The 20626-nt window shown below is 33.0% G+C and overlaps 1 long non-coding RNA gene across 1 annotated transcript; it reads right to left on the bottom strand.

The window, feature by feature from the left end:
- Positions 1-8462: 8462 nt before the first annotated feature.
- On the bottom strand, positions 8463-16806 carry LOC127868962 (uncharacterized). The gene is made up of 3 exons (XR_008044333.1): positions 16698-16806; positions 10163-10287; positions 8463-8641 (listed from the first exon to the last, which is right to left on the bottom strand). It is a non-coding gene; the product is annotated as an uncharacterized LOC127868962 (long non-coding RNA).
- Positions 16807-20626: the final 3820 nt, after the last annotated feature.

The raw sequence follows: 20626 nt of genomic DNA, 5'->3' as shown, positions 1-20626 counted from the left end.
GTACTTGACAACTTTAGTTTTCATTTATTCTAAGAAATACCCAAACAGTCAGTAATATAGAATACAAATTAAATTGGCATAAAATATTCTGATAAAATTATAAGATAAGTTACAGGGAACTTGAATTGTTTGCTGAAAGGATCTAGCATGATTTTAGGCCAAATCTGTACACTTGGGACATTTCAAAATGGATGAAAATCTGAAGAAAAATAGCATGACTTTTATATGTATTTTATTTGAGGTATTTTTGTGGCCCTTAGTATGTTTATAACCGATGGGATATCAGAGGCATAAGGAATCTCCATAATTATGCAGTGTGTCATAGATCTGTATTTCCCATAAAAAACACATATATTTCACAAATTGTAGATACATTTGACCTGGTTTTCAATATATTTCACATAGTTGTATATATTTGACTTTGGTTTCATAATTTATCTTGTTCTATATAATAAAGATCTATTTGACATTGCTCTCTATATGCTGGAGATCTATATGCTGGGCATTTTTCTCTATACAAATGGATAGCATACCTTGTTCTCTAAATATCAAATGATGTTCTCTACATATTAAACATTGTTCTCTATGGCATTGACCTTGATCTTAAAATATAAGACATTATGCCTCTTCTATATGTTGGAATTTGATATCTATATATAAGACATTGCTCTCTATACTTGAAGTTGATCTAATATTGTGTTCTCTATATATTGGACGCTTTTCTATAAATATTGAACATGGTTCTGTATACAAAATACATGTTTATATTTTTTTTATAATATTTGACCTCGTTTTCTATATAAATATGTGTCTTGTTCTGATAAAACTGGGCTAAATTCATGTGCGTAAAGTGTTGTCCCAGATTAGCCTGTGCAGTCCGCACCGGCTTATCAGGGACGACACTTTCCGCTTAAACTTGATTTTCGGTAAGAAGGGACTTCCTTCAAACTAAAAATACCATAAAAGCGGAAAGTCTCGTCCCTGATATGCCTGTGCAGTCTGCACAGGCTAATCAGGGACGAGACTTTCCGCACATGAATTAAGCCCAGTTTTCTCAAAACAAGACACATATAATTCACTGTTCTATATTTAGACCTTGCTCTCTATATATTAAACATTATATTTTCTATATATTGGACCTTGTTCTTTATAAATTAGACCTTGTTCTTTTTATACTTTATACATTTAACACGATGTCCTCTTACTTGACCTTCCTCTTTAATACAATATATCCTCTATATATTTTGGTAATGTGTCATTAAAAATGAATGAAATAATAATAAGTGCTGTACCGTTGTTTATGGAAGGTTTTAACATGGTTTTTAGTTTAGATGTGTAGGAATTGTACCACAAGGGTGACAGTCTGCATGGTTTAATTATAAGTGTCTGAAAGACTTTGTCATTCATCATATTTGACATTTGACCATGTTCAACTTTTATTTTGGCTTTTTTTTTCAGTTGCTTTTGAATGCTTTATTAAATCAAAATTTAATCATTAATTCTGCTATAATGTAAGTTTGTTTTCACTTTCTGGAGGTTTATAAGAAAAACATTCATTTTATGTCCCAAGTGTACATGTACAACATTTAATAACCAACTTCAGGCTAACATTGAAGATTATTAGAGAATTAAAATTGACATTAATTTGAGAAGAGGAAATGTATTTTTGTAATAATGTTATGGTAAAGTCAAATATACTTCCCACACATTATCATTTATATGCTTATATTTTTCTTCTGAAGACAAAATATGGAGACATACCCATATAGTAAGAGTAGTTCACCCCCAGAGTGAAGAAACCACCTTTTTCTCTTGGAGATTACACCCTTCTGTGTACTTCTTTCCAGAAAATTAGTGCCTTTGTTTATTTTTTTAAAGCTATAACCTGTCCATCAAACATGATAAAAATTTCGTACACTTGGGACAATACGATATTTGTCTTGCAAAAAAAGTTCACAAGGTTTTGGCATCAAATTTTCTGTACATCTAGTGATAAGCATTAATGGTTTGAAGAAAATGATGTAAAACCTTGAAAATTCTATCTTATGAAAAATTTAAAATAACTTTCTTGCAAAATGTACACTTGGGACAGGGACAAATTTTGACCACATTTAGTATTCAGCTGTTCAAAATGTACATGAACAAATAATTGTATAAATACCTGTACAAATGTGTAGAAAAAACATGTGACAGGTTAAAAGGACACTTTTTGCCTATAAATATTGAAGCACTTTATGATGCCACCTCTTAATATACGTGAAGAGAGTTGAAAATTGTGGCACAAAATTGACAAGAACATCATTGCTTTGAACACTTGCTACAAGAGATATCAACCTAAGTTATAAGAAGCATTGTTTTATTTTTCTTAAAGCATATGCAGTTTTATATTCATTAAATGATGGCAATACCTAATATTTCTGAAAGTTTTATTTAAGTATAGAATTGAAAATTGCCTTTTACATAAAATATCACGCAAAACCAGTACACTTGGGGCAATTTTAAGGATATTTTTCAATATATTTTGTTAATGAAGCAAGTTATTGAGAAGAATTTTCACATTTAAGTTAATCACATGGAAACACTTCTGTAAGATAGAAAAAGAACTCAAACATGCTTAATGGTAAGAAAATAAATGCATGTTTTATTTAGGCTTCATTCTTTTTTAAATCACCCATAGGATATGATGCGGCATTTGTCTTTACGGTATATAAAAAATCAATCATTTTTACCCGGAAGTTGGCGCTGTAATAAAATTGCTATTCTTTGTGTTCTTTTACCAAGCTTGATTAGGAATTTTTGAAAACGCGCCATGGAGATTTTCTTTCACCATTAAAAATAATAGTTCACGGATTCAAACCATAATTCCTGATTTATATGTTGCTACAGTGGATTCCTGTTTTTAGCATACCATGTCAGCAAAAATTATGCTAATAACAGGAATATGCTATTAACCGGAACACACATTTTAGCATAAATATAGCAACTGGGGGCATACAATAAGTCAAATCTGTTAATAATTGATCGTCAAAGTGAAATTTAAATTCAACATTGTATATGATTGATGTTTAAGATAACTATTCATCAAATGGAATTGTATTCTAAGGTGTTTGCATTAGCATTTGAGCATATTTTTGCAGATTTAAAGCATATTTTCTTGGCATTATGAGAATGTTATATGCTATAAAGACTTTAAGTGAATTCTGAATATTGGGGTTAAAAATTATGCTATTAATAGAAGAAAAATACATTAAAATTTAAGAATTAATCTGTGCTTTGACATTCTATATGCTAATAACAGAAATATGCTATTATCAGGTATGCTAATAAGTGGAATCCAGAAATTATCCTTCAGTCTGACAGAATTTTGTAGCCTGTCAGACAAAACATCTGACAGATTATTTTACATTTTGCGGTGTCTGACTTGGCTTCTTTGAGTCCATGAAGCTAAATGTTTTAGATTCAACACTAGTTTCCTCAACCTCACGACACCAGAGCTCCTGTGATGCAAATATACTTAAGTGGTATAAAGAGATATTTTTTTCCCTGCAAATTGCGTTGAGTTCCTCACTTCTGGTTAAAAACAAACCTGTTACCCTCCAATTGACTGTCAATTTAAACAGCAAACTCCAATACATATTCCTGTATGTATTCTTGTATGAAAATGTCCACAACATATGGGCGTAGTTATATGGGGACTGAATATTCAAATACATGTAGGTTAAGAAGTACAGTAAATGACATGACAAAATGCTGTTAGGACATATCATCATCCTTAATTCTAAACCAGCTATACATGACATTATTCTTAAGAGGGGCATTTCAGAATAAAGATAAAAAGATACAAACGCTTCGCAATGAAAAAATTATTTCCTGCAAATATTTTTTATCGAAATTATTTCTGTCAAGACATGTTGTACAATAGCATGCCATGGTTAAAATGAGTGTGTAATACAATGCCTAAACTCTTTCTGCAAAGTTTGGGAAGTCTGCTTTAGGGACATTTAAATGGAAGGACAGATGAAAGGTAACTCATTATAGTGCCACCAATGTAATTATTATGCAATTTTTTCGCAGTTCAGAGCTGAAAATAACATCACAGAACTTAATTATGCACTGCCAAGTTATTCAATAAATAGTAAATTGTAAACATTTCAGTTATGAAAAATTAAACAACTTGTAATTCAGACACAACTCACATTTTACCTGTTGTTAGCTTTGAACAAGCTAATTGGCCTCGGTGAAAAATAATTTACATTGAAATTGAGAAAAGTCCTTGAGAACTCAGTGCCCCAGATAATTATTTGGGAAATAGGGTTTTCAACCATTGATTTTGAAAAATAGGGTGATTCCATTCTTCATATAGAGTGAAATGAGTAATAAAAATGCATACCTTAAAATAATTGCTGATTTACTTCCGTTGACGCTGCACACTTGTATTGATTCAATAGAACTGTAAACTATCATCATAAATTTTAATAAACTGATGTTTCCTAATATCTTTAATCCTTGAAACTGTCCATGATATAAACTTTAAAAAATGTTGACAATTTCTAACCAATGACATGCCTTTTTATACTTTTGACAGGTTTGTTAAGTCACAGACTTTCCATCATGTTTTTTGGATGTCAACTCAACTGCTGTATATACAGTTTCTAACAAAATCGATAACACGAATGATTCGGCACTTATTGGCTCTTGCTTTCTTGATTCGAAAAAGTTTGCGATCGGCTGATATTTTGGCGCAACAATCTCGGACGTCTTTCGACCTCTATCTGCTATTTTTATTTTGCATCGTAATAGAATCTGAAAGTACAGACGCTTAACAAAAACATGCACAATGAGCGACGAATTAGGTCAGATTGAAAACGCATAGCGTTTGAATAACTATGACCGTTTGCTGAGCTTGCTGAATGTAAGCGTCACCGCGTTACGATAATAATTTCAAAGAGAAAATACCTAAAATGAGCAAAGCATTTTTAATCGAAGTTTTGTATCGTTAATTTGACGAATTTGCGTAAAAGTCAAATTAATTGCGTTTTCAATACTCATGATATTGTATTTCTTTGCATTTTTAAACATATTAATAGGGTGAAAGACGCAGATACGCAGCTTATCTGGGGCACTGAGAACTGGTTAACAGACATGATATTTTGCCTTTTTGGATAATTGTAAAAGTTAGAATAGCAGATATACATGTATGGGGAGAACGAGAAACGTAAACAATGTTAACCAGAAAGGCACAATCACAGGCAATCGGCACCTGTGCCGGAAGCAATTATGAAGAATCATTAAGAAAGTAAATCGATATAAACAGAGAACCTACACTTGCGCACCCTTTGAGCCATTCTTATCAGTCATCGTCGTGATTTTCGCAAAAGTTTTAACAGCCGTTAGACATTTATGATCGATTTTCTTATTAAGCGAATGGCAACAATTTTTCGATCGACTAGTTTGCAGCCAAAATATAAAGCACTTACCGCGTGTCAATGTTAAACTTTAAGCAGGTCGTCACATAAACTTGCAGAAGATGTGAAAAAGGCACCATCATGGCGGTAGCCATTTTTTCCAAACAAAACAGTTTCGCACCAAACGGCAAATATAACAAGAGTTCTGATTGGCTAATGCCATAATCTAAAAATAAATGCTGGTCGAGCAGGATTTTTCTGCTCGAGCAGAAAAAATGCTGGTCGAGCAGTAAATTTGCTGCTCGAGCAGCATTTTGCTGGTCGAGCAGCATTTAAATGCTGCTCGAGCAGCATTTTTTTCTGCTCGAGCAGACATTAAAGTTTCTACCCCTTTGGTATCCCATATGGCGCACCAAAGGGGTCGAAACTTTAACTTCTGCTCGAGCAGAAAAAATGCTGCTCGAGCAGCATTCAAATGCTGCTCGAGCAGGATATTGCTGCTCCAGCAGCAATTTACTGGTCGAGCAGCATTTAAATGCTGCTCGAGCAGCAAAATTCCTGCTCGAGCAGCAATATGCTGCTCGAGCAGCATTTATTTTTAGAATAAGCCATTGAACCCGTCAGCCAATCAAATTTGAGCTTACAAACGGACGATATTAGCTATCTCTACGGAAACGAAATAGACCGGTGAAGCGTCAATATTGTCAGATCGTGAGATCTGACGATTTTCACAGTACCCTCGTGATATTGCTCCGATCAGTTGCCGTGAAAAATGTCAGATTGATGAAAAATAATATTTAACGCATTGTTGTTTCAATTCAACTTAATTTCGCGTTTTAACAGCTTGCAGTTATTTTCGGACATCTTTCTTTTCGGACGTTGAACCTAAACACGTTGTTCACAACAAAGATATCAAAACAGTAGTTCTAACACCATGCAAACATTTGAATTTTAAAACGATTTTCGTTTTAAATGTTATATATATCGATGATGTACATGCATTACGTTGTAAAGAAATATGGTAATGCCTAATTTACAGTCATGAGTGTTGCAGTTTTTTAATACAAAGATATAACATTGATTTAAGAAAATACATTCAGATTATATATATATATATATATATATATATATATATATATATATATATATATATATATATATATATATATATATATATATATTATTTCAGCTTAAAAAAGTTAAAAACTGATTATGAACCAAATTCAGTTCCAGAAATGTATAAACCCAATCGGTGTTTTTATCATTATTTTAGCTAATTCACATGTACACTCAATTCAGGAAAACTATTGTATTATATTTCACACAATCATATTTACCACTATCATCATTTATTTAACATGTCAATAAGCTCGATTGGTAATTGTCGGTTCGGCTCCGGTAATGTTTTAAAGTACCCCGTGTACTCTTAAGTATACTTTAATGTACCCCGGGACGCTAAATATACTTGAACGTACCGTTGGTCTGTCTGTCAGTGCAGTCACTCACAAACTTTTCAGTACTTTATCTCAGAAACTCAATATAAGTTTTCAACATGAAACTTTATGGGTGTATAAATATAGCTGAGGAGAGGTGCCATGCACAAGAACCATAACCCGTCGGACCGACCGACCGACATGAGCAAAGCAATATACCTCCCTCTTCTTCGAAGGGGGGCATAATAAGAGTTATTTCGCTTTGTTGTTTTTCTATGATGTAACTAGGGCTATATCTCAGATACTATACAAGATTTTAAAATGAATCTTCATGGGTGTATAATTATCAATGCACGAGAACCATAACCGTATACTTTCTTACATAACTGTTATTGCCCTTTCTTGTTATTGTTATTTTATGATGTAACTTTTCAGGGCTATATCTCATTTATAGAACCATGCATAAGAACCACAACCCTTCACTTTCTTAAATAAGAGTTATTGCCCTTTGTTGTTTTTGTATGATTTAACTTTTCAGGGCTTTATCTCAGAAACTATAAATACAAGATTTCAACATAAAATTTCATGGGTGTATAATTGTCAATGAGAATAAGTGCCATGCACAAGAAACATAACCCTAGTACATATGTACATGTCTGATGTTACTTTACAGGACTATATCACAGATACTATACACGATTTAAAGATGAAATTTAATGGATGTTAAGATATCAATGAGGAGAGGTGTCATGCACAAAATCTATAACCCTACACTTTCTTAAATAAGAGTTATTGCCAATGTTTTTTTTTTATGTTGTTACTTTTAAATAAGTGAGATAAGGGTACAACCCTTCAAATAAACTTTTCTGTTAGTTCTGCACCCATCAATAATCAAAATTTATTTGGCGGGGGATATCAATTTAACGAATTTGCTTATTATTAGTCTAAACGTTGAAAAAGACTTAATATTTTAAGTAGCAATGAGAATATAAGACACAACAGACTCATCAGTCATCAGTATTATGTTAGCATATCTTTAGTCGGTTACTTAACTAGGGCAAATAAAGTTGAAGTTTATCAGGTGGTCTAAAAGTCCTCACCGCCTAGCAGATAAGTCTACAAAGTATTTTAAAACCGGTTCTTGAACATGAAATGATAAGTCATTTACGCCATCCGGATTATTTATTTTAAGTCAATATGTTTTTGGAATCTTAAGGCACTCATTGAAAAATATACCACTACATAAATAAATATCTAGGTCAATTGTGATTCTGTCAAGCAATGATTATCATATCAATTATCTCCAGAGTTATTCTTTTTTTCTTGCACTTATCATAATCTAACCATCTGCATTATTTTTGCCAAACAGGTGGTTTTGCAATCTGAGCACCACAATCATCAATATTTTTGTGTGAATATAAAGATGTTATAAAAATGTAGGATTTAAAACCTTAAGTTTTATTGTGCTGTACTTGTTTAGGAGATGTGTAATACCAACTTGCTACTTCTGTTTTCAGAACTAAAAGGCACAGAAGGATTTTATTAATATTTTGTCGAGTTCTCAGATTAATCGAGCCCAAAGCACTTCCTGCTACAAAAATATATTTTCGAGCAACAACACATATTGATAATATCCATTTTAATGCCGTGCGGGTCTTTACAGTGGAGTGATCGAGTCGCACAGATATGTTTGCCGCACTCCATGAATCAGAAGTCTGCGTCTCACGACTAGTCTCGATAAACTGAATCATGGGCCTGTCGCAACATTGTGGGATGCTTTTTCATGACCAAACATTTGGCAGTCTGGAAATAAAGTAAAAGTCATTCATACTTAACTTAAAAAACAACAACATTTGTTTGCAATAAGAAAAGCATATATTCACTAGATTAAGTGTTCACAAAAAATACTATTTCTGAAAATAAAATTGCAAGAACAATAGTTTGACAGTGAAAAGTATTCATGTTTTATGCATCATAAATATAAAATCACATTAAGACACTGAAAAACAACTTTTCATACAAAATAATATAATGGAGCAAAGAGAATGCTATTTTCATTATATGACACATTAGTAAATTAAAATATGAGTAATCTTCTTGTTTAACCTTTTTTCAGGGTTATTTGACAAAAGTGGGACTCTATAACAAAGTTTGATCCTCATGAAATATCATGTCCTTTATAAATGAAAAGAAAATGCAAGGCTCTAAAAACCAATGCACCAACAGAAAGGTACGATGATTATATTCTACATTCTCCCATTATTTTGTTGCATAAAAGTTAATGCAGATCTTTACTAAGCAAACTAGAGATTTGTCACAGACGTGACAAATACCCCCACGTGCCGCATTGACACAGACTAGTTTGCATGCTGTCTTCACAAAACAAGAGAATCAAATTTTTGGCGATTTTCAAGAATTATAATGCCATTATCATTTATGGCCATTTCGACCTTTGAACTATTGAATTCTTTAGCATGACATGCAGTCCAAATTTATGGCCATTTTTTTACTTTTGAACTCCAAGTGTGACCTAGACCTTGGAGTTATCGACATAATTCTTTCGCATGACACATCGTCCAATGAATGTGAACAAATGAACCATGTATTTTTAAAATCTCACAATAAATGACAGTTGTGGCCCGGACAAGATCATTTATGGCCAATTTTGACCTTTGAACTCACAGTGTGACCTTGACGTTGCATATATAGACGTAATTCTTTGGCGCGACACACCGTCCAATAATGGTGAACAAATGTGCCAAATGATTTTAAAATCTCACAAGAACAACATAGTTATGGCCTGGACAAGCTCATTTATGGCCTTTTTTAACCTTTGAACTCAAAGTGTGACCTTGACCTTCGAGATATTGAAGTAATTCTTTCGCGCGACACACCGTCCAATGATGGTGAACAAATGTGCCAAATGATTTTAAAATCTCACAATAAATGATAAAAGTATGGCCCGGACAAGCATTTGACCCTTGAACTCCAAGTGTGACCTTGATCTTGGAGATATCGACGTATTTTTTTCACGCAACACACCGTTCCATGATGGTGAACAAATGTAACAAGTTATTTTAAAATCTAACGATTAATGACATAGTTATGATCCGGACAAACTTTCGGTTTAAAACACACTAAGTGACCCCGTGACCTAGTTTTTGACCCAGCATGACCCATATTGAAACTTGGCCTAAACATCATCAAGATACAACTTGTGACCAAGTTTGGTGAAGATCGGATGAAATTTCGGGACAGACCGACAGACCGACCGACAGTACGACAAAGTGACTCCTATATAGAAATATAAAGCTAATTTATTACCATCAATGCAAACACTCCACAGCTGTTTCCATGGCGCTGTTTGTTGCAAGGTGGCGCTTTGAACTCTGAACTGAATTTTTTCCAAGCCATCGTTCACAATTTGCGCTCGTTGACACATGAACTGGCTGCAACAAATATTTTGTTGGTAAAAATCAACAAAAATCATGTGCCTATATACTTAAGCGGTACTTTATCTATACCAAATATTTTTGGTAATCAGTTTTCAAACATATATATGTGAATCTATTAAAACATTTTTGAAACACATAAGTGTGAGAGATAGGACACAATAATAAATAAGAATGAACTAAGAAAGCAAGCTTAAATTTATATATAGCCTATCATTTTTAAAGTGTTGGTGGTCATTACAAGTTAATATTTAAGATAAAGATCCAAATATAGAAAACAAATAAGATTTACAAAGTTTTTTGAATATCTTGTTTGGTATATTGCCTGATGAATGATAACTGGAACTGATCAAAAAAGCTCCCTAAATGTGACCTTTGATCTCTTGTTAACGCATGCGCTGCAGCTTCTCTACATGGAGAACATATGTGGTAAGCTATATTAAAAATGGCATATTCAATTATCAAATCACAGTTTGGATAAGCTCAGAGACACACATAAAATGCACATACACCAACTGCTACTGTGACTGCTATATCAAGCAGGTAAGACAAACAAGATGCGTTTGTGAAACAAAATGTCCCCCTATATGACGTTTGACCTTGAAGGATGACCTTGACCTTAACCCTTCACCACTCAAAATGTGCAGCTCCATGAGATACACATGCATTTCAAATATAAAATTTCTAGCTTCAATATTGCAGAAGTGACATTACATGAGACTATACTCCTAAAAGTTTTTTTCCTGGCCTCAAAGCAGTGTATCTTAAAGTAAAAACTCAGATTTATCAAAATATAGGATGGCCTTCAAATATATGTAAAGTTTTTTTTATTATATAAGAAAATCTGCAAAAACTAGCTTTTGCCAAAACTGTATACAATTTTCAAACATTTGTACACTTGGGACACTTACATGACTTTTGTATAAAAGTTAAATAAGCAAACCATTCAACATATATAAATACTTTTTAAATTTTTATTACATTTGACTATACAAATTAATGTTTCCCCAAATAATGTTCTGTGTCCGTTTGATGATTTAAGGTTGATGTTTAGAGATTTAAGGTTATTTGTACTTGACAACTTTAGTTATCATTTATTCTAAGAAATACCCAAACAGTCAGTAATATAGAATACAAATTAAATTGGCATAAAATATTCTTATAAAATTATAAGATAAGTTACTGGGAACTTGAATTGTTTGCTGAAACGATCTAGCATGATTTTAGGCCAAATCTGTACACTTGGGACATTTTCAAAATGGATGGAAATTTGAAGAAAAATAGCATAACTTTTATATGTATTTCATTAAGGTATTTTGTGGCCCTAAATATGTTTATAACCGATGGGATATCAGAGGCATAAGGAATCTCCATAATTATGCAGTGTGTCATAGATCTGTTTTTTCCATAAAAAAACACATATATTTCACAAATTGTAGATACATTTGACCTGGTTTTCAATATTTTTCACATAGTTGTATATATTTTACTTTGGTTTCATAATTTATCTTGTTCTATATAATAAAGATCTATTATACATTGCTCTTTATATGCTGGAGATCTATATGCTGGGCATTGTTCTCTATACAAATGGATAGCATACCTTGTTCTCTAAATATCAAATGATGTTCTCTACATATTAAACATTGTTCTCTATGGCATTGACCTTGATCTTTAAACAAAAGACATTATGCCTCTTCTATATGTTGGAATTTGATATCTATATATAAGACATTGCTCTCTATACTTGAAGTTGATCTAATATTGTGTTCTCTATATATTGGACGCTTTTCTATAAATATTGAACATGGTTCTGTATACAAATACATGTTTATATTTTTTTATAATATTTGACCTCGTTTTCTATAATATGTGTCTTGTTCTGATAAAACTGGGCTAAATTCATGTGCGTAAAGTGTCGTCCCAGATTAGCCTGTGCAGTCCGCACCGGCTTATCAGAGACAACACTTTCCGCTTAAACTTGATTTTCGGTAAGAAGGGACTTCCTTCAAACTAAAAATACCATAAAAGCGGAAAGTCTCGGCTCTGATTAGCCTGTGCAGTCTGCACAGGCTAATCAGGGACGAGACTTTCTGCACATGAATTAAGCCCAGTTTTCTCAGAACAAGACACATATAATTCACTGTTCTATATTTAGACCTTGCTCTCTATATATTAAACATTATATTCTCTATATATTGGACATTGTTCTTTATAAATTAGACCTTGTTCTTTTTATACTTTATACATTAAAGACGATGTCCTCTTACTTGACCTTCCTCTGTAATACAATATATCCTCTATATATTTTGGTAATGTGTCATTAAAAATGAATGAAATAATAATAAGTGCTGTACCGTTGTTTATCGAAGGTTTTAACATGGTTTTTAGTTTAGATGTGTAGGAATTGTACCACAAGGGTGACAGTCTGCGTGGTTTAATTATAAGTGTCTGAAAGACTTTTTCATCCATCATATTTGACATTTGACCATGTTCAACTTTTTGTTTGGCTTTTTTTTCAGTTGCTTTTGAATGCTTTATTAAATCGAAATTTAATCATTAATTCTGCTATAATGTAAGTTTGTTTTCACTTTCTGGAGGTTTATAAGAAAAACATTCATTTTGTGTCCCAAGTGTACATGTACAACATTTAATAACCAACTTCAGGCTAACATTAAAGATAATTGGAGAAACATTTTGATTAAAATTGACATTAATTTGAGAAGAGGAAATGTGTTTTTGTAATAATGTTATGGTAAAGTCAAATATACTTCCCACACATTATCATTTATATGCTTATATTTTTCTTCTGAAGACAAAATATGGAGACATCAAATTTTCAGTACATCTAGTGATAAGCATTAATGGTTTGAAGAAAATGATGTAAAACCTTGAAAATTCTATCTTATGAAAAATTTAAAATAACTTTCTTGCAAAATGTACACTTGTGACAGGGACAAATTCTGACCACATTTAGTATTCAGCTGTTCAAAATTTACATGAACAAATAATTGTATAAATACCTGTACAAATGTGTAGAAAAAACATGTGACAGGTTAAAAGGACACTTTTTGCCTATAAATATTGAAGCACTTTATGATCCCACCTCTTAATATCGGTGAAGAGAGTTGAAAATTGTGGCACAAAATTGACAAGAACATCATTGCTTTGAACACTTGCTACAAAAGATATCAACCTAAGTAAAAAGCATTGTTTTATTTTTCTTAAAGCATATGCATTTTTATATTCATTAATTGATGGCAATACCTTATATTTCTGAAAGTTTTATTTAAGTATAGAATTGAAAATTGCCTTTTACATAAAATATCACGCAAAACCAGTACACTTGGGGCAATTTTAAGGATATTTTTCAATATATTTTGTTAATGAAGAAAGTTATTGAGAAGAATTTTCACATTTAAGTTAATCACATGGAAACACTTCTGTAAGATAAAAAAAGAACTCAAACAAGCTTAATGGTAAGAAAATAAATGCATGTTTAATTTAGTATTCATTATTTTTTAAATCACCCATAGGATATGATGCGGCATTTGTCTTTACGGAATATAAAAAAAATCAATCATTTTTACCCGGAAGTTGGCGCTGTAATAAATTTGCTATTCTGTGTGCTCTTTTACTAAGCTTGATTAGGAATTTTTGAAAACGCGCCATGGAGATTTTCTTTCACCATTAAAAATAATAGTTCACGGATTCAAACCATAATTCCTGATTAATATGTTGCTACAGTGGATTCCTGTTCTTAGCATACCATGTCAGCCAAAATTATGCTAATAACAGGAATATGCTACAGGAACACACATTTTAGCATAAATATAGCAACTGGGGGCATACAATAAGTCAAATCTGTTAATAATTGATCGTCAAAGTGAAATTTAAATTCAACATTGTATATGATTGATGTTTAAGATAACTATTTATCAAATGGAATTGTATTCTAAGGTATTTGCATTTGCATTTGAGCATATTTTTGCAAATTTAAAGCATATTTTCTTGGCATTCTGAGAATGTTCTATGCTATAAAGACTTTAAGTGAATTCTGAATATTGGGGTTAAAAATTATGCTATTAATAGAAGAAAAATACATTAAAATTTAAGAATTAATCTGTGCTTTTGACATTCTATATGCTAATAAGTGGAATCCAGAATCCTTCAGTCTGACAGAATTTCGTAGCCTGTCAGAACAAACATCTGACAGATTATTTTACATTTTGCGGTGTCTGACTTGGCTTCTCACTTTTGAGTCCATGATGCTAAATGTTTTAGATTCAACACTAGTTTCCTCAACCTCACGAAACCAGAGCTCCTGTGATGCAAATATACTTAAGTGGTATAAAGAGATTTTTTTTCCCCTGCAAATTGTGTTTAGTTCCACACTTCTGGTTAAAAACAAACCTGTTACCCTCCGATTGACTGTCAATTTAAACAGCAAACTTCAATACATATTCCTGTTTGTATTCTTGTATGAAAATGTCCACAACATATGGGCGTAGTTATATGGGGACTGAATATTCAAATACTGGTTCTAGGCCCAGGAAACGGACTCGGGAGCATTTCAAATAAGTAGGAATTACTTTCTATGCAATCGAGCTAAAATAAATAGGTTTAAACTAATATTCAAATACATGTAGGTTAAGAAGTACAGTAAATGACATGACAAAATGCTGTTAGAACATATCATCATCCTTAATTCTAAACCAGCTATACATGACATTATTCTTAAGAGGGGCATTTCAGAATAAAGATAAAAAGATACAAACGATTCGCAATGGAAAAATTATTTCCTGCAAATATTTTTTATTGAAATTATTTCCGTCAAGACATGTTGTACAATAGCATGCCATGGTTAAAATGAGTGTGTAATACAATGCCTAAACTCTTTCTGCAAAGATTGGGAAGTCTGCTTAAGGGACATTTAAATGGAAGGACAGATGAAAGGTAAGTCTTTATAGTGCCACCAATGTAATTATTATGCAATTTTTTCGCAGTTCAGAGCTGAAAATAACATCCCAGAACATAATTATGCACTGCCAAGTTATTCAATAAATAGTAAATTGTAAACATTTCAATTATGAAAAATTAAACAACTTGTAATTCAGACACAACTCACATTTTACCTATTGTTAGCTTTGAACAAGCTAATTGGCCTCGGTGAAAAATAATTTACATTGAAATTGAGAAAAGTCCTCGAGAACTCAGTGCCCCAGATAATTATTTGGGAAATAGGGTTTTCAACCATTGATTTTGAAAAATAGGGTGATTCCATTCTTCATATAGAGTGAAATGAGTAATAAAAATGCATACCTTAAAATAATTGCTGATTTACATCCGTTGACGCTGCACACTTGTATTGATTCAATAGAACTGTAAACTATCATCATAAATTTGTATAAACTGATGTTTCGTAATATCTTTAATCCTTGAAACTGTCCATGATATAAACTTTAAAAAATGTCGACAATTTCTAACTAATGACTTTCCATCATGTTTTTTGGATGTCAACTCAACTGCTGTATACACAGTTTCTAACAAAATCGATAACACGAATGATTCGGCACTTATTGGTTCTTGCTTTCTTGATTGGAAAAAGTTTGCGATCGGCTGATATTTTGACGCAACAATCTCGGACGTCTTTTGACCTCTCTTAGCTATTTTTATTTCGCATCGTAATAGAAACTGAAAGTACAGACGCTTTACAAATACATGCACAATGAGCGACGAATTAGGTCAGATTGAAAACGCATAGCGTTTGAATAACTATGACCGTTTGCTGAGCTTGCTGAATGTAAGCGTCACCGCGTTATGATAATAATTCCAAAGAGAAAATACCTAAAATGAGCAAAGCATTTTTAATCGAAGTTTTGTATCGTTAATTTGACGAATTTGCGTAAAAGTCAAATTGGTTGCGTTTTCAATACTCATGATATTGTATTTCTTTGCATTTTCAAACATTTTAATAGGGTGAAAGACGCAGATACGCAGCTTATCTGGGGCACTGAGAACTGGTTAACAGACATAATATTTTGGATAATTGTGAAAGTAAGGACAGCAGATATACATGTATGGGGAGAACGAGAAACGTAAACAATGTTAACCAGAAAGGCACAATCACAGGCAATCGGCACCTTTGTCGGAAGCAATTATTAAGAATCATTAAGAAAGCAAATCGATACAGGGATGTATAATAGATGTGTATCTAGTATACATCCCTGATCGATAGAAACAGAGAACCTACACTTGCGCACCCATTGAGCAATTCTTATCAGTCATCGTCGTGATTTTCGCAAAAGTTTTAACAGCCGTTAGACATTTATGGTCGATTTTCTTATTAAGCGAATGGCAACAATTTTTTGATCGACTAGTTTGCAGACAAAATATAAAGCACTTACCGCGTGTCACTGTTAAACTTTTAACAGGTCGTCACATAAACTTGCAGACGATGTGAAAAAGGCACCATCATGGCGGCAGCCATTTTTTCCAAACAAACCAGTTTCGCACCATGTGGCAATTATAACAAGAGTTCTGATTGGCTAATGCCATAATCTAAAAATAAATGCTGGTCGAGCAGGATTTTTCTGCTCGAGCAGAAAAAATGCTGGTCGAGCAGTAAATTTGCTGCTCGAGCAGCATTTTGCTGGTCGAGCAGCATTTAAATGCTGATCGAGCAGCATTTTTTTCTGCTCGAGCAGAAGTTAAAGTTTCGACCCCTTTGGTATCCCATATTCGCCTCTATATATCAATGGAAACCGTCTGCGCATAACTAGAAATAGTTCTACCCCCCCCCTTCTACACCATTAACCCCTTAATGTCTGCGGCACTATCAAACATTAATATAAGCAATCTAGCCGTCATGTCGTGGAACGCCCGAGGGGTTGGAAATCATAACTCAAATAACAAAATGTAAGAGCTTCAAAATTACATGAACAATAATGAACTGGATTAATGTCTACAGCAATCAAATATTAAAAGCAATCGCCGGCATTTCACCTTAAAGGTTACTAAGAATCTGTACGATCTAAACAAAGGGAAAATAATCTGGGCACTGGGATAGCAATATATGTAAAATCGGACATTCCCTTCGCTGAATTAGATTTTGATCAGGAATGTCCCATGGAATCGTGTGCCATCAAACTAGACTTAGCAACAATTATACCGTATTCAATGCGTATATATATGTACAAACTAAAGATAGTACGATTACACACTATTCTTAAATATTTCAACACATGAATTACAGAGATAACAATATTATTGTTGGTGATTTTAAATTAAAACATTCCTGTTGGAACCCCGAGGGCGATCCGCAATGTGACGATCATGCCAAAAATCTTTTGAAAAATAATAGCAGCATTAACTTCATTAACGACGGCCAAATAACGAGACTGGCTGACCGCGAAGATCACTGTGATAGCGCGATCGATCTGGCCCTTATTTCATCCCACCTTTAACCAATGAGCGAATTCAACGTCATATACCATTCTTTTGGGAGTGATCATCTTCCGAAAATAATAAACCTTAAAGGGGCCTTTTCACAGATTTTGGCATTTTTTTTAACTTATTCATTAAATGCTTTATATTGATAATTGTAAACATTGGATCGTAAAAGCTCCAGTAAAAAATCAAGAATAAAATTGAAAAAAGGAAAAGAACATTGCCCGGAGCAGGTTTCGAACCAGTGACCCCTGGAGTCCTGCCAGAGTCCTGAAGTAAAAACGCATCAGCCTACTGAGCTATTCCGCCTAGTACACATTGTTGATGTATTTTATACCTTATATAAGCAATCTTCGTAGTTTCACAAAATTTAACGACAAAAACAGAACTCTCCAAATTATTCAATCGTTTCGCGTTGCAACGCTTTATAATTTTTAGGTTTTAAAATCGTCAAAAGATGCATATAATGGCTATATTAGACCATGGTAAATGTTCAGTATTACTGTTTCCTCACAAATATCATAACTAATACGAAAATTTGCGAATCTGAAACAACTTTTTTCAATTTTGTCAATTTACCAAAGCGTGAAAAGATCCCTTTAAGCTTAAAAAAATACACTTCCGTCCACACAACACAAATGGAAAATTAACAATGCCTCACCTGAGCGATGGAACAACGTTAAAACTCAGTGTGCTAACGAACTCCTCCATAATCGCGATAATACTGCTATCAACACTCAATTTAAATCTTAAGTAACCAAACTTAAGACAGCGTTTGATAACTTCATCCCTTTTGCAAACAATAAGCCTAAAAAAATAAACACTCCGCATACGCATTCAAACAGGACCAAAATATATATTTAAAAAGAGTGAAGCCCGCAGAAGATTCAAACAGGTCATGAAAAAAAGCAAAACAGATAGTTGGAATGAATTTTGTAATAACATTTCATATATAACAAATTATAGAGAACTACGTGATCATGTAAATTGAATGCAAGGCAGTCCCCCAACTGTTAACCCTATTTTGCGCGTAAACAACCAAATTCTAGTCACTAATGCAGATTAAGCCTCGGCGCTGATCCAAAATTGACCAGTCGCCAAATTATCGATCGCTCCGCCCACATAGTCACGTGGTCTAGTGATTAGAAAACTCCGACAAGCAGATCGCAATTATAGCGGATTACGTGAGGGAAATTCTATAGTTGTAATGATGTATTATGCTCTTTTCTATAAAATAAATTATTAAAGCCGCACACTAACCTAAACTGCTTTGTAAAACGTTAATACAATCATAAACACTTTAGAGAGAAATGGCGTAATCAAAATAAATGAGTTAACGGCAGACTGACTATCAGAAACGTTTCTTATACATATTATATAGGGAGGTGATGAAAAATCCGTTGTAAAAATGAGCATTTATTTCATATTGATTTTGAACTTGTATTCAACCGTCTGACAGTGAACCCGGTGGCTATTCATATATAATTTTGAAAATATTTTTATTAAATGCAAATGACATATCCATATCATGATGGGTTTTTTGTTTTTTAAAAATGTTTAGATCTTTGTTTTATTGTGTTATTTTTAAAAAGACACCGATTTTTTTTATTTGGATATAAATTAAATTTTGATTGTAACCATAATTTAATACATGCCTAATTTCGTGGTTTCATTAACAGATAGTCTAATATGCATTTTATTTCATTATTGTTTAATGCGAACCTGTTACATTTCACTATCAAAAAATGAAATGTTGGTATTACGGTGCTGTTCACGAACATTCGAATTGAATACATTTAGCATATTATGCATTTGCTTATTTATTAAAAGATGGCCCTTATATGTTAATTGCAATTTTCACATTTCTCCCCGTATCAATATATGTTGTATTAGAAATGTTGTTGTTGTATTATAAGCCTTACATTTTACACTTGAAGTCGCTTGAAGCTGGCTAAGCCGCGTTGAAATCACCTTTTTGTTGTTTTTTCTTTAGTTAAAACAATATTTAAGTTAACAATTTATAATGATTTCCCTTGTTTATGATCCGCAGAAAATAAATATATAATTGGAAATCATTTAAGTCATTAAATAGTTTTCTTTTCTTGTGTACAGTACCTAACAATGCCTTAATGTTCCTTCATTCTGAGATCCACGCAACATACTGTTAGGGTCAATCCGTGAAAAGTCGGACGTCTTTAAAAGTCGGACAGTTGACAGTAAAACACATAATAAAATATACAATAACCGACTTGAAATCCCCAGTAACACGCATTTAGTGACACATAGCCATTCACTTTGAAAAATACATTTGCACAATATGTGCATCGACACCGTTTACGTAAACACAAAACCAATGACGTGCCACACACAGGCTTATGACGATACGCATTGTTTCCATAAAGGCGGGCAATTTGAATGCTAAGGTTCCTTCAGCGATTTTCATTGCGCAACGGCTATACGATTGTATATTCATTAAGATATTGATTGTTTTATTGTTTAAGGAGATAAAATTTAATAGTTTTATGAAGAATATCTGAAAATTTATTATGTATTTGACGAAATTAAAAGTGTCCGACATTTAACTACATATTTTGCATTGCAGTTAAAACTCGGACAATAGCAAGGAAATAACAAACACACAAAAAACGAAGCCACTTTGCATAAAATTATCAATCATGGCTAATTATTGACAATAAATACTAAATACAGCAGTAAGCCTGTACAGTTCGTAAATGTTATAATGAAATAAACACCGACTGCCCGGCTTTATCATTGATTAGCACACTCGATTATCACTCAGGCGACCCAGGTTTGATACCCGCTCCCGGCGCATATGAGTTCGGTTGGTGGTCAAATGTTTTCCCCACAGCACAAGACCACCTCAAAA

Source organism: Dreissena polymorpha, chromosome 2 (assembly GCF_020536995.1).
Source record: "Dreissena polymorpha isolate Duluth1 chromosome 2, UMN_Dpol_1.0, whole genome shotgun sequence".
Taxonomy (NCBI): domain Eukaryota; kingdom Metazoa; phylum Mollusca; class Bivalvia; order Myida; family Dreissenidae; genus Dreissena; species Dreissena polymorpha.
This window is presented reverse-complemented; position numbering and strand designations above follow the sequence as displayed.